Source organism: Adiantum capillus-veneris, chromosome 13 (genome assembly GCF_014529385.1).
Source record: "Adiantum capillus-veneris isolate H3 chromosome 13, ASM1452938v2, whole genome shotgun sequence".
Taxonomy (NCBI): Eukaryota; Viridiplantae; Streptophyta; class Polypodiopsida; order Polypodiales; family Pteridaceae; genus Adiantum; species Adiantum capillus-veneris.
In genome coordinates this window covers 160,570,658-160,581,894 of record NC_140943.1, presented here as the reverse complement: position 1 = coordinate 160,581,894, position 11,237 = coordinate 160,570,658, and positions in this window count along the sequence as shown.

Genomic DNA, 11,237 nt, shown 5'->3' with positions numbered 1-11,237 from the left:
TTAAGGAAAACACAGTGCTCACTCCAGGGATAGGCCTGACAGAGAATGTACCGATGACATCTACGGTTAGCGCAGTGCCACTACCTAGTGTCGTAGTACCTAATATGGGGCCTCGACCATATTTGCCTCTAGTCCCTTATGCACACATGGCCCCCACACCTCCAATTGTACCACTTGTTTATGCTCCTCGAGTGCCGCTCCCTAGCCCTTATCCGAGTGGACATATGCCCGGTTATGTTCCATATCCTGCATCATCCACACATATGCCAAGACCGGTACCCGTCCCTCTCCCACATATGATTCCAAGAGTACCTCCACCGGCCCTGCCTCCTCACATAGGTGACTTGGCAGCGTTTGCTCAAACCATAGGTCGATCTATCGCGGAAAATATGCGTCATGCATCTGATAGAGAGCCTAGAAGTAAGGCAGTACAAATTGCCAAACTCACGCAAATATTCAATGGGGACGAAGATGCTAGAAAACACATTGAAGTGTTTGAACAAGTATGTGATTCCTTAGGGGAACGCAACGAACTACATAAGTGCAATGCCTTAAGCTTGACATTAAGTGGGAAGGCTGGAGATTGGTATAGAACCCTAAGGGTGGACGAGAAAACAATCTACCCTACCCTTCGAAGGTTGTTTCTAAAGGAGTACATACGAGAAGGTGTGCTTTGGGGTGTAGCATCTCAGCTACAGAAGGCCGAACGTAAGGAAGGAGAGTCAGTAAGGGACTTCATTAGTCGTCTAAAGCACTTAAACTCTCGCTGCCCTGTAAATGAGCGCTTCAACAATAACCAACTGCTTGATCGATTCATCCGAGGGTTGAGGAATGAAGGAATCTATAATGGACTAGTGATTAGAGGTATCACAACCTGGGAAGATGTCACTGCCAATGCAATCCAATTAGAGGACAAGTTGATGATAGCAGGAATGAGGGTGTCTACTGACACGAGATCCACTAGCTCACAAGCCATTGAGTATGAACCCATGACTGCAAAGCCCATTGCCAATGAGCCAAAGGTATTTGAGACATTCTTGACAGACCTCACCAAGGCAATCCAAGAGTCTCTTAAGGATAATCGACCCCCTCAAAATAGTCACATGTATCCAAGAAGGGAGCAACAATGGTGTTCCATTTGCTTAGGTCCACATAGCACTAGTGAGTGCCCTACGTTTAGAGTAAATTTAATGGAACTTGCAATGCATGTGGTAGGTATGGTCACCAAGCTAAGGATTGTTTAATGATCAAACGTATGATGGCAAATAGACCACCTGTAGCCTGGACGGATGCGCCTCGAGCTCCTGTATTGATGCCTGCTCCACCTGTTGAGCAACTACCGCAACACATGGTCCCTAGATCTCAAAATGTTGTACAAGCTACGCCGCTACCACCTCCTGTGCTAGGACCGCAGCCACCGCATCCAAGAGTCGCCCCTATGAACCAAGTGGGTTGCGAGCCATCTAATGCTTATGCAAATGGCTGTGAGGAGGAAATAGACACTAGTATTGCCTACGGACTTGATACATTGGAAGAGTGTCCTATATACTACATGGAAGATTGTTGGGGGCAAGTCAAGCCGGTTTATCAAGCTGCTGCTCTCGCATCCAGAGGTCAAAATATCAACACCCAGGCTAGGAGGCCACCTCTTCAATGCTACGAGTGTGGTGGACCACATCGAGCAGCGGAGTGCCCTATTAGGCTGCAAAAGAATGCTGCACAGATGCAAATGAATCAAGGGAGCACGTCTGCAATGCCAATACTCACATGTAATCGTTGTGGCATAGATCACTTGATTGCCCAATGCCCCTATAACCCAAATGCGCCTAAAATCACACCCCTAAATTTGGTCGAAATTGCTAGTGTGACATCGCCAATACCACCCGTCGCACCCACTTATGCGATTACACGGTCCATGCTTCAAGGGCCAGGCCATATCCTCGAAGAGAGAGATACCGCATCAGTTATCCAAGCAAAGAAAAAGAAGACACGAAGGAAGAGGTCGCAGAATACGGGAAATTCAAAGCCAAGTTCCAAAACAAACATAGGAACAGGAGATGACCCCGTGTATATGAATGACCTCGAGGATGATTCAGATTCAATCGAGACAATGGAGACTAGAACCAATACCACAAAGGGAAAGACCGACAAAGAAAACCGTAACATGGAACCAAATGAAAACCGAATAAGAGAAAACCATAAAGAGCCTCTGAAAACACCACAAGTGTCTCCAAATCCAATCCAAGACCCCCAAGATAAACCGCAAGGGCAAAAAGGGAAGAATCGTAACAAGAAGATTGGGACGTACCCAAACCCAGTAGACGAGATTGAGCAGGTGAAACATCTAAGAGGTTTAGTGGAGGAGACTCAAGGGAAACTAGAACCAAAACCCATGCATGTCAAAATTCATGACACAGTGTTTCCCACGCAAGTTCATCCACCCCACATGAACCATAGACCGTTAGCCATATCTAGTATCATCCAAGAAGGGAGTGAGGACGGGACATCAGAAAGTGAGCATACACCCTTCTTGTTGGAAAGGATGTTTAATGAAGGAATACCTTATCCCATTGAGGAATATGAGATTCCATCCTCACCAGTTCCTAGTCAAGGACCTACACCCTGCAAAATGCCAATGAATGTTGCCAAACTAGTGGACTTCATGTCTTCTGAGGTCTGAACCACGATCATAGCAAAGCTGTATGGAGATCCTGAGTTATTCCTTGCACTTCGAGCATTCCTTAACGGAGAGCTACGAACGGGATTACCACCGTTTGCGCAACCAAATAGGCCTGAGTCGATTATAATTGATGAGGAAAATCATGTGCAATCACTTGACTGAGATGGACACGAGTCTGTGATCGAGGTACCCATTAACGAATTAGGGCAGTATTTTGAAGGCGACGAGTCTAATGCGACCCTACCCATCACTACCAAGGGATTAACTATAAAGGGAATTCTTGATGGTGGTGCGGGAGTTAGCATCGTTACAAAAGATTGTTGGGAATCCATGGGAAAACCCCGCCTCAGTGTTACTAACATTGTGGTAAAGATGGCAAATGGTACCATAGCCAAACCTATGGGGATGCTCAAGGATCTTAAGATCAAAGTTCTAGGACACAAGGTACGACATACGTTCATTGTAATGGATTTCTCTAAACACCTTATGTCATATGAAATGATTTTAGGATGACCATTCATGAGTGAAGCACAAATGGTTCATGATTGGTCTAAAAATCATGTCTATTTGCAATTCCAAGACTCTGTCCTTAGAGTGGATTTGGTGACTGGTAAGGTACACCCCTTAGGGAGTAAAACCATTATTGATCATCGCTCTGACACCACAGTTCACTCGGCCCCACTACAATATTGTTACACTTGTAAGAAGGATACAGACATTGGCCAAGATTCTCCTTACATGGATGTGTTACCGGGTATGACGGAATCAGACAACGTAGACTAGGTACACCTAGCTGCAACCATAGATACCTGGGGAAATAGAGGAACCACTTGGGTCACACCAGAGGGGGAAGAGGTACCACAAATTGCACCTCTGAACATGATAAGTGCCATACATGCATCTTCTAAGGGCAAGGCAATTGTAGACCAATCTGACAGTGACACCGATAGCTCAATAGAAGACTTTGACCAACACGACTCAGACACGGACTCCCACAGTGAAACGGATTCTGAATCTCATGAATTAGAGAGTGGAGCAAGTTCAAAGTCAAAGCATTCGGAAGGACAGAGCACATCAACCGATGATAGCTCCTCCGAGAGTGAAGAGGACACCAACGAGGACTCCTTTAGTGAGCCAGATCTAAATGCAAATCAAAAGCAGGTCTCAAATAAGAAAAAGAAAAACTCTAAGAGGCGTCGATATCGAGCCAATGTACGTGCTAGGATAAAAAAGAAGAGATCCTCAGCAGAATGGCTCAGTTATATAGGAGCATGTGATGCTCATCGAAAATTGGTAGACAATTGGGGTGAATATCTCCAAAATGTTATGTGGTGAGACCACGACCCCATGACATAGCCCAATTAGAGATTATAGACAAGCCAAAGTTGGGCCGCACTGCAAGGAGGCGTCAAAACCAAGAGTTAGCTCGACAACACAAGAAAGCAGAAATAGAAGCACATACCAAAGCACAACCAGAATCCACAGACTTGCATCCTGCACCAGAACATTTCAAATCTTACACCACTGGGGAAGCAAAGGTTGTGTACACAAAAGCCCAAAGAATACCTATCGATGGGAATAATGGAATCTATGATGGTCCGGCAATAGTTAAAGAAATAGAATTAGCTGACCCCGGTGAAGAATCAAAACCTATTTTTATTGCCCAAGACCTCACAGGAGTTGAAGAGGCGGTCCTCAAAGAGCTTCTCAAGGAATTCAAGGACGTATTCGCTTGGACATACCATGATATGAAAGGTGTTCCACCTTCTGTGGTCCAACATACAATCCCTATGATTAGCACTGCGAAGCCCGTACAACAAAGACCCTACCCGATGAATCCTAAGTATGCAAAGATCATTCAAGCAGAACTAGAAAAGCTTATCAAATGTGGGTTCATATATCCTATTGAACACTCTGAATGGGTGTCTCCAATAGTTATCGTGCCAAAAAAGAATAGGAAACTCAGGGTGTGTGTGGACCTCAAAAAAGTTAATGCAGCTACTAGAAGAGACCATTACCCCCTACCATATTCCGAACATGTACTCGAAAGAGTTGCAGGCAAGGAAGCTTATAGCTTTCTAGATGGGTACTCAGGCTACAACCAAATCACGATAGCGCTAGAGGACCAAGTTAAAATTGCCTTCATCACAGAATTTGGCGTGTTTGCATTTCGTGTGATGGCTTTTGGCTTAACAAATGCCCCTGCTACATTCCAACGATTAATAAACACTGCTTTTAAAGAATATTTGAGAGAGTTTTGTGAAGCTTTCTTAGACGACCTTTGTGTTTACTCTTCTTGGAAAGAACATCTATCATGTTTGCGGAAGGTGTTTGAAAATTGTAGGTTATATCGTATCTCATTGAACCCGTTCAAATGCCAATTTTGGGTCAAGCATGGAGTTATTTTAGGGCATATAGTATCTAACAATGGTATCTCAACCGATGAGAGCAAAATTAAAGTGATTCTAGAGTTACCACCACCAACCAATTACAAGGGAGTTCAAAGGTTCATGGGACACGTGGGTTATTATCGACGGTTTATTTTATTTTTCGCTAAGATAGCACGTCCTTTGTACAAGCTTCTCATTGAATTTAAATGGACTGAAGAGTGTGACCAAGCCTATGAACAATTGAAGAAAACACTAGCAAGTGCTCCAATTTTAAGGACACCTAACTGGGATGTCATTTTCCATGTGCATATTGATGCATCAAACTTTGCTATTGGGTGTGTTCTCACTCAACCAGGAGAACATAAATTGGACTATCCCATTAGCTTTGCAAGCCGTCAATTGAACGATGCTGAAAGGAACTACACCACTACATAGCGAGAAGGTTTGGCAATGGTTTATGCAGTAAAGAAATTTCGCTACTACCTTCTGGCAAACAAGTTTGTATTTTATGTGGATCATCAAGCATTGTTGTATCTGGTAAACAAGCCATGCTCCACAGGAAGAATCACATTATGGTTGTTAATTCTTCTAGAGTTTGATTTCACGATTGTAGTGAGACTCGGTAAAAGGCACGTCATGGCTGATCATTTGTCTCGCATACCCAATGGTGAAGCCCCTACAGGAGTTGATGATGAATTACCCGATACTTCCCTATTCATAGTTGAGACTATGCCTGAATGGAGTGAGAACATTGTTAACTTTTTAGTTAATGGTTTTCCACCCAAGGAACTTCGTAAGGATATCAACGAAGGCTAGTAAAAGAATGTGAACCCTACTGTTTGATTGCCGGAACTCTGTATAGACTAGGCAAGGACGATATTCTTAGGCGTTGTGCCCGCGAGGATGAATATTTGTATATCTTGCAAGAAGCACATATGGGCATAGCAGGAGGACATTTTTCAGGAGACCTGACTGCTAGAAAGGTGCTGCAATCAGGCTATTGGTGGCCAACTTTATTTAAGGATGCATCACTTTTTACAAAAGGGTGTGATGAGTGCCAACGTTACAAGACCACACAGCGCAAAGACAGAATGCCCTTACATCCTATTAAAGTAACCCAACCATTTGAAAAATGGGGCTTAGACTTTGTAGGTCCAATTAGTCCCGCAGCTCACAACACTCAATATCGATATATTCTAGTTGCTACGGACTATGTAACAAAGTGGGCTGAAGCTAAGGCTTCACAAAAACCTGACGCGAGGACAACAGCTAAGTTTCTTTTTGAGAACATTATCACAAGATTTGGTTGCCCTTTTGAAATTGTTAGTGATAATGGTACCCATTTTATAAATGAGGTAATAAGAGAGCTTACCACGACCTTTATGATATCCCACCATAAGTCTACACCTTATTACCCTCAAGCTAATGGACAAGCCGAGAGCACCAACAAGACTCTAATCTCTATTTTAACCAAGACGGTAGAAGCTCATCGCACTGATTGGGATTTGAAGTTGACATCTGCTCTATGGGCTTATCGTACTGCTTATAAAGTGGCTATTAATTGTACGCCATTCAAAATGGTATACGGCCAAGAAGCGGTTATGCCTTGGGAGTTTGTCATTCCTAGTCTTAGGGTAGCTTCGCAAGAAGGATGGAATGGTAACCCCTTAACCGAGCGTTTGTATATCTTAGAAAAACTAGACGAAGAGAGATAGTTGGCTGTGCAAAATGCTCTTGTGGAAAAGGATAGGAGAAAGAAGTGGTTTGATCGCCATGTGAAGGATAAGGACATCAAAGTTGGTGATAAAGTCCTTATGTATGGAGTACGTAAAGAGAAGAAAAAGTTGAAATATGCTGGTAAAGGACCATATAGAGTATGTGAAATTACCCCACAAGGTACCCTTCGTGTGGAAACTCTTGATGGAGTTGAAACCATTGGATTCCTCAATGGGAGTAAATTCAAAAGATATTATGATCCTTTAAGCCAAGAAGAACTACGGGCCATTCATCAAAAGAAGGCCGCCAAAGCACAAACCGAGTTAAACAAGATACAAGCTCAAGCTGAGGCTAAGGAGCGACAGCAACGTATAAGACAAAAACGAGAGGCTAACCTTGGAGTCACAAATGCATTCCACTTGGAAATCGAAGAGGATAGGTTGGACTCTGACACACCTCTACGATACCCTATTGAGTTAAATAGTGCCTATGGAAAAGTGCTATATAACGCCTTATTCGACACGGGTGCTAAATATAATCTGCTATCCTATGGGGTGTGGTGTCAGTTAGGGAAGCCACCTCTATCTGAGAGTATTATCCAAGTCAAGGGTGTCAACAAGAAAAAAACTACGGTTTTTGGAATCTGGCACACTTTTGTCAGTTATGACAATGGAATTGTAGCTCAAGACTTTTTGGTCATGCCTACTGGAACTATGGAGGGTAATATAAACCTAGGCCGCACGTGGATGATAGCCACCAAATGCACTATTGATTGGGGGACTGGGGGTGTTACAACGCAAAAACCAACTCTTAGCCCTACCATTCAAGACATAGTCCCTGAGATATTGCCTAAGGAAATAAAACCCAAGACATTGCATGTCCAGGAGGTTGAACCATACGTCCCCATAGCCCAACTCTCTAGAGCTTCAACTGATGTAGTTGAAAGAAATCTTGAGACACACAAGAACCATCCTAATATAACAGAGAAAACATACAAGTGGGTCCCTAAAGCTTCTGTAGTGAGCATGGTTGATGCAAAAAAACGAAAACCTCGTAAGAACCGTCCCACTCACACCAAGAAATGTAAAGAAACGTTGCGTTGGATTCCTAAACGACTATTGGAAGCCCAAGGATACTATGAAGGAAATGATCAAATCTAGGTGCCCAAACGTAAAGTGTACTCTTACCTGTCACCTGGCCCATGTAAACCCAATCCTGTGGCTCCAAAACAAATTGAAAATCGCGGAAAGGAAAAAATCATGGAATGTTACACACCCGCTCTAGAGTTAGTTTGGGTACCAAAGAAAGAACGATTTGTTCCACCTAGCTCAGGAACAGGGAAATCAAATGAAGCTTCTTGCTCTTCATGTAGTTCCTATACGCAAATAGAAGCTTCGACACAACCTCCACCTACCACTATACATATCCATACAAGCACGAAAGAGTTTGCACCTCCCGGGGTAAGTTCACCACCTACAACAATGTTGCAAATAAAATCATGGGAGAGTACCTTACCACCCTTGCAACTAGATGAAACGCATAGGGCGGTCGAAAACTATTGGTTAAAACCTTCACCCATAACAACTTGGAACAATTGGTTTCAAAAGGTGACGACCTCATTCCAAAAGGTACGATCTACCCAAGGAAGGGGGGAGTGTTTGCTAACATCAATCATTCACTCGCTCCCCTCTCAACCTTCCTCCCTGACCTCTCAATTCCAATCTTAGGGAATGTATATATATAGCCTTATACTCACAAAAAACAAAAATAGTAAAGAGCAAGAGCGACTAGCAACGAGAGAGCACCCTATCAGATCTTACATATAAGTCCAAATTCACTGTGTCAATTCAAGAAACACACAAAAACAACTCTTATGTTTTAAAGGCCTAACCAAATCTATCTGTATTGTCAGAAATGGCTACTTCACCAGAGGCATGCACTTCTATTTTTGATGAAAGGTACCCTTTGTCTTTTCCTCAAGTGTTCTACGTATGCTACCCTATACTTTCTTGCGAATGGGATTTGATAGAGAGCCTTGCATGTGAGAGAAATTTTGAGGAGTTAGAATGGCTGATACGTCTATGGCTAACTAGTGATCCCTACCCAGTAGCGAATGTGTCTCCAGTGGCACATGCTTATTCTTTTGCACAAGATGAGTATCCACGCATCGCGAGGTTCTTGATTAGCATGCTTGCACAAGAGGATGATGAAGAGGAACTAATAGAGACCGAGGAAGACTATGGCCTCACGGACAACGATTTTATTTATCTAGATGATGAGGATAGAGACCTAGCCTTAGGGTGGCCACCCGGTTTATATAATATCCTCTTTCCTTGATTCTAAAAGGGGTGACAGATAGGTAGGTTAGGGGTCTAAATTGTGTTTTGAGTTTGTTTTTTAGGAGTTTTAATTTTTCACACTGACATGCCTCCTAGAGGTATAGTGCCTGTTTTTGGATGTGTTAGGTAGAACTTATATGGATCTCCATCCACATGGCTGAGGACATCTGCTTCAACGAAATGAGCCACTCCATACCTCCAGGTGTACTACTTTCCATGATTCATGTTGGTGGATATGTGTAATTGCTAATAATGATTTTTCATGCTTTGTTTGAGCGCAATAGTTATGATTGTTATCTGCCATTATAGATGTATAAATTTGTCTTTGCTTAAGTTGATTGAACTCCAGTTTAATCTTATGGATGAGCCTGGAGATTAGGAGACCGTGACTTTAGGTTAACTCATTTACTTGACCACTAGGCCTAGCTAATAAAATTATCCGAGTATTTGAGACCTTAGGAATGTTTTAGGCAGAGAAAGGCTTGCTCACTTAAACAACAAAAAACACTAGTGCGAATACCAAGGAAATGGAAGCAAAAAAAAAAAAAAACAACATAAGTGCCACAAATGAAAAATCTTACGCTGGAAGAGAAATCCTGGCTTGAATTGGTACTTCACTCACATGTATTGTCTATGGTACTAGAGCCCTAGAGGTTCCCAGTGTGGGCGCTTTTCCTTGAGAAGCAAAAAACCCCGGACATACAAAACAAGCACACACGTCACATGATTGTGACCCAAAGTAAAAAAGTATTTTTTAAAAAAAATAATAATAATAATAAAGAAAAATTAAAAGACTTCCATTGAGCTTACAGTTAACATTTCAAGGTTTTGTTTGCAGTTGTGAGAGCGAGTTGGCTAATCAAAGCTGAAAAGCATAATAAGGGAATCTTGCATTTAGATAATCTTCTTAGCTTAGCTAGTACAAGAGTAGTTGTTTTAACCTTAGTCATAGCTAACTAATTACTCATTTCCACATGTACTTTACATTCCCCTCATGATTTATGGCAATATAATTCCGCTTGCTAAAACAGTGACTTTGCCTTGCAGATTCAAATCTAGATGCTCTACAACATGGACATACCAAGCTTCAACTCACTAGCTTCCGAGGACGGAATCTACATCAGGAAGGGGGGCAATGTTAACCCTCGTGGCTCACGGACACCCTATCGCCTACGACGGACACCGTAACCGTATTATTTATTTAAGTAGAGTCAGGCACCGGGCTTGTCGGTCCAATAGGGAAAGGTAGAGTGATCGTCGATGAGAGGCGCACTCTAACACGAACATGCTAGGGTTAGTTGGCTAAGCATGGGCGCCCAAGTGTGAATGGGGTGAGCTCACATAAAAGCCAATTAAACCTAAAATTGAGGCATTCTCTCATTGTGCAATAGAAGCTGCTCTTGCTCCATCTCCACCTTCTCCTTCACCATCTCCTTGTGTGTGTGCGTGTGAAAGAGAGAGAGAGAGAGAGTGTGTGAGAGTGTGTGTGCGATCGAGCGTTGCGGCGGCACGACGGCGGCGAGGTGGTTGAGCGCGGCGTAGCGGCGTCTCCCTCTTCTTCGCGGCGCGGGAATCCTTCATTCGCAACTACGCAGGAAGGTGAGTGACACACCGTTCTTCCTTGTGAGCTTGTCTGTTGTATGATTGTGTGCTAGGAGCCTTTGTGGCTCGCACACGGCGCGTAGCAAGTCCCTAGCCTTAACACAAAGCCGTCATTTTGTCAACAAGAGCAATACCTTGTCAAAATCTGTAATTGTGCATCTGCTTCACTTTTGGCAAATGTATCAAGTCTCAAGTTTAAGTCTTGCAAAAAGAACCATTTTTTTATGCATGGCTATCTTAGTTAAGCGTGTCACCCCTCAATATAGCTTCATTATAGCAAGACGGCCCTCTACTATTAATCAACTTGACATAATCAAGAGACAAAACATGTATATCTAAAGGACCTCAAACTTATTATATAGTTTTCCTCTATCATATGTCGCAATGGGAAAATTGCCAATTGGCATATCTTGTCCTTGTCATTCAAAATTTATAGCATTTGGTACATTTTTATGCACAATTTCATCTTTGTGGATGACCATCCTTTGTATATCAAAGATAGAAATAGGC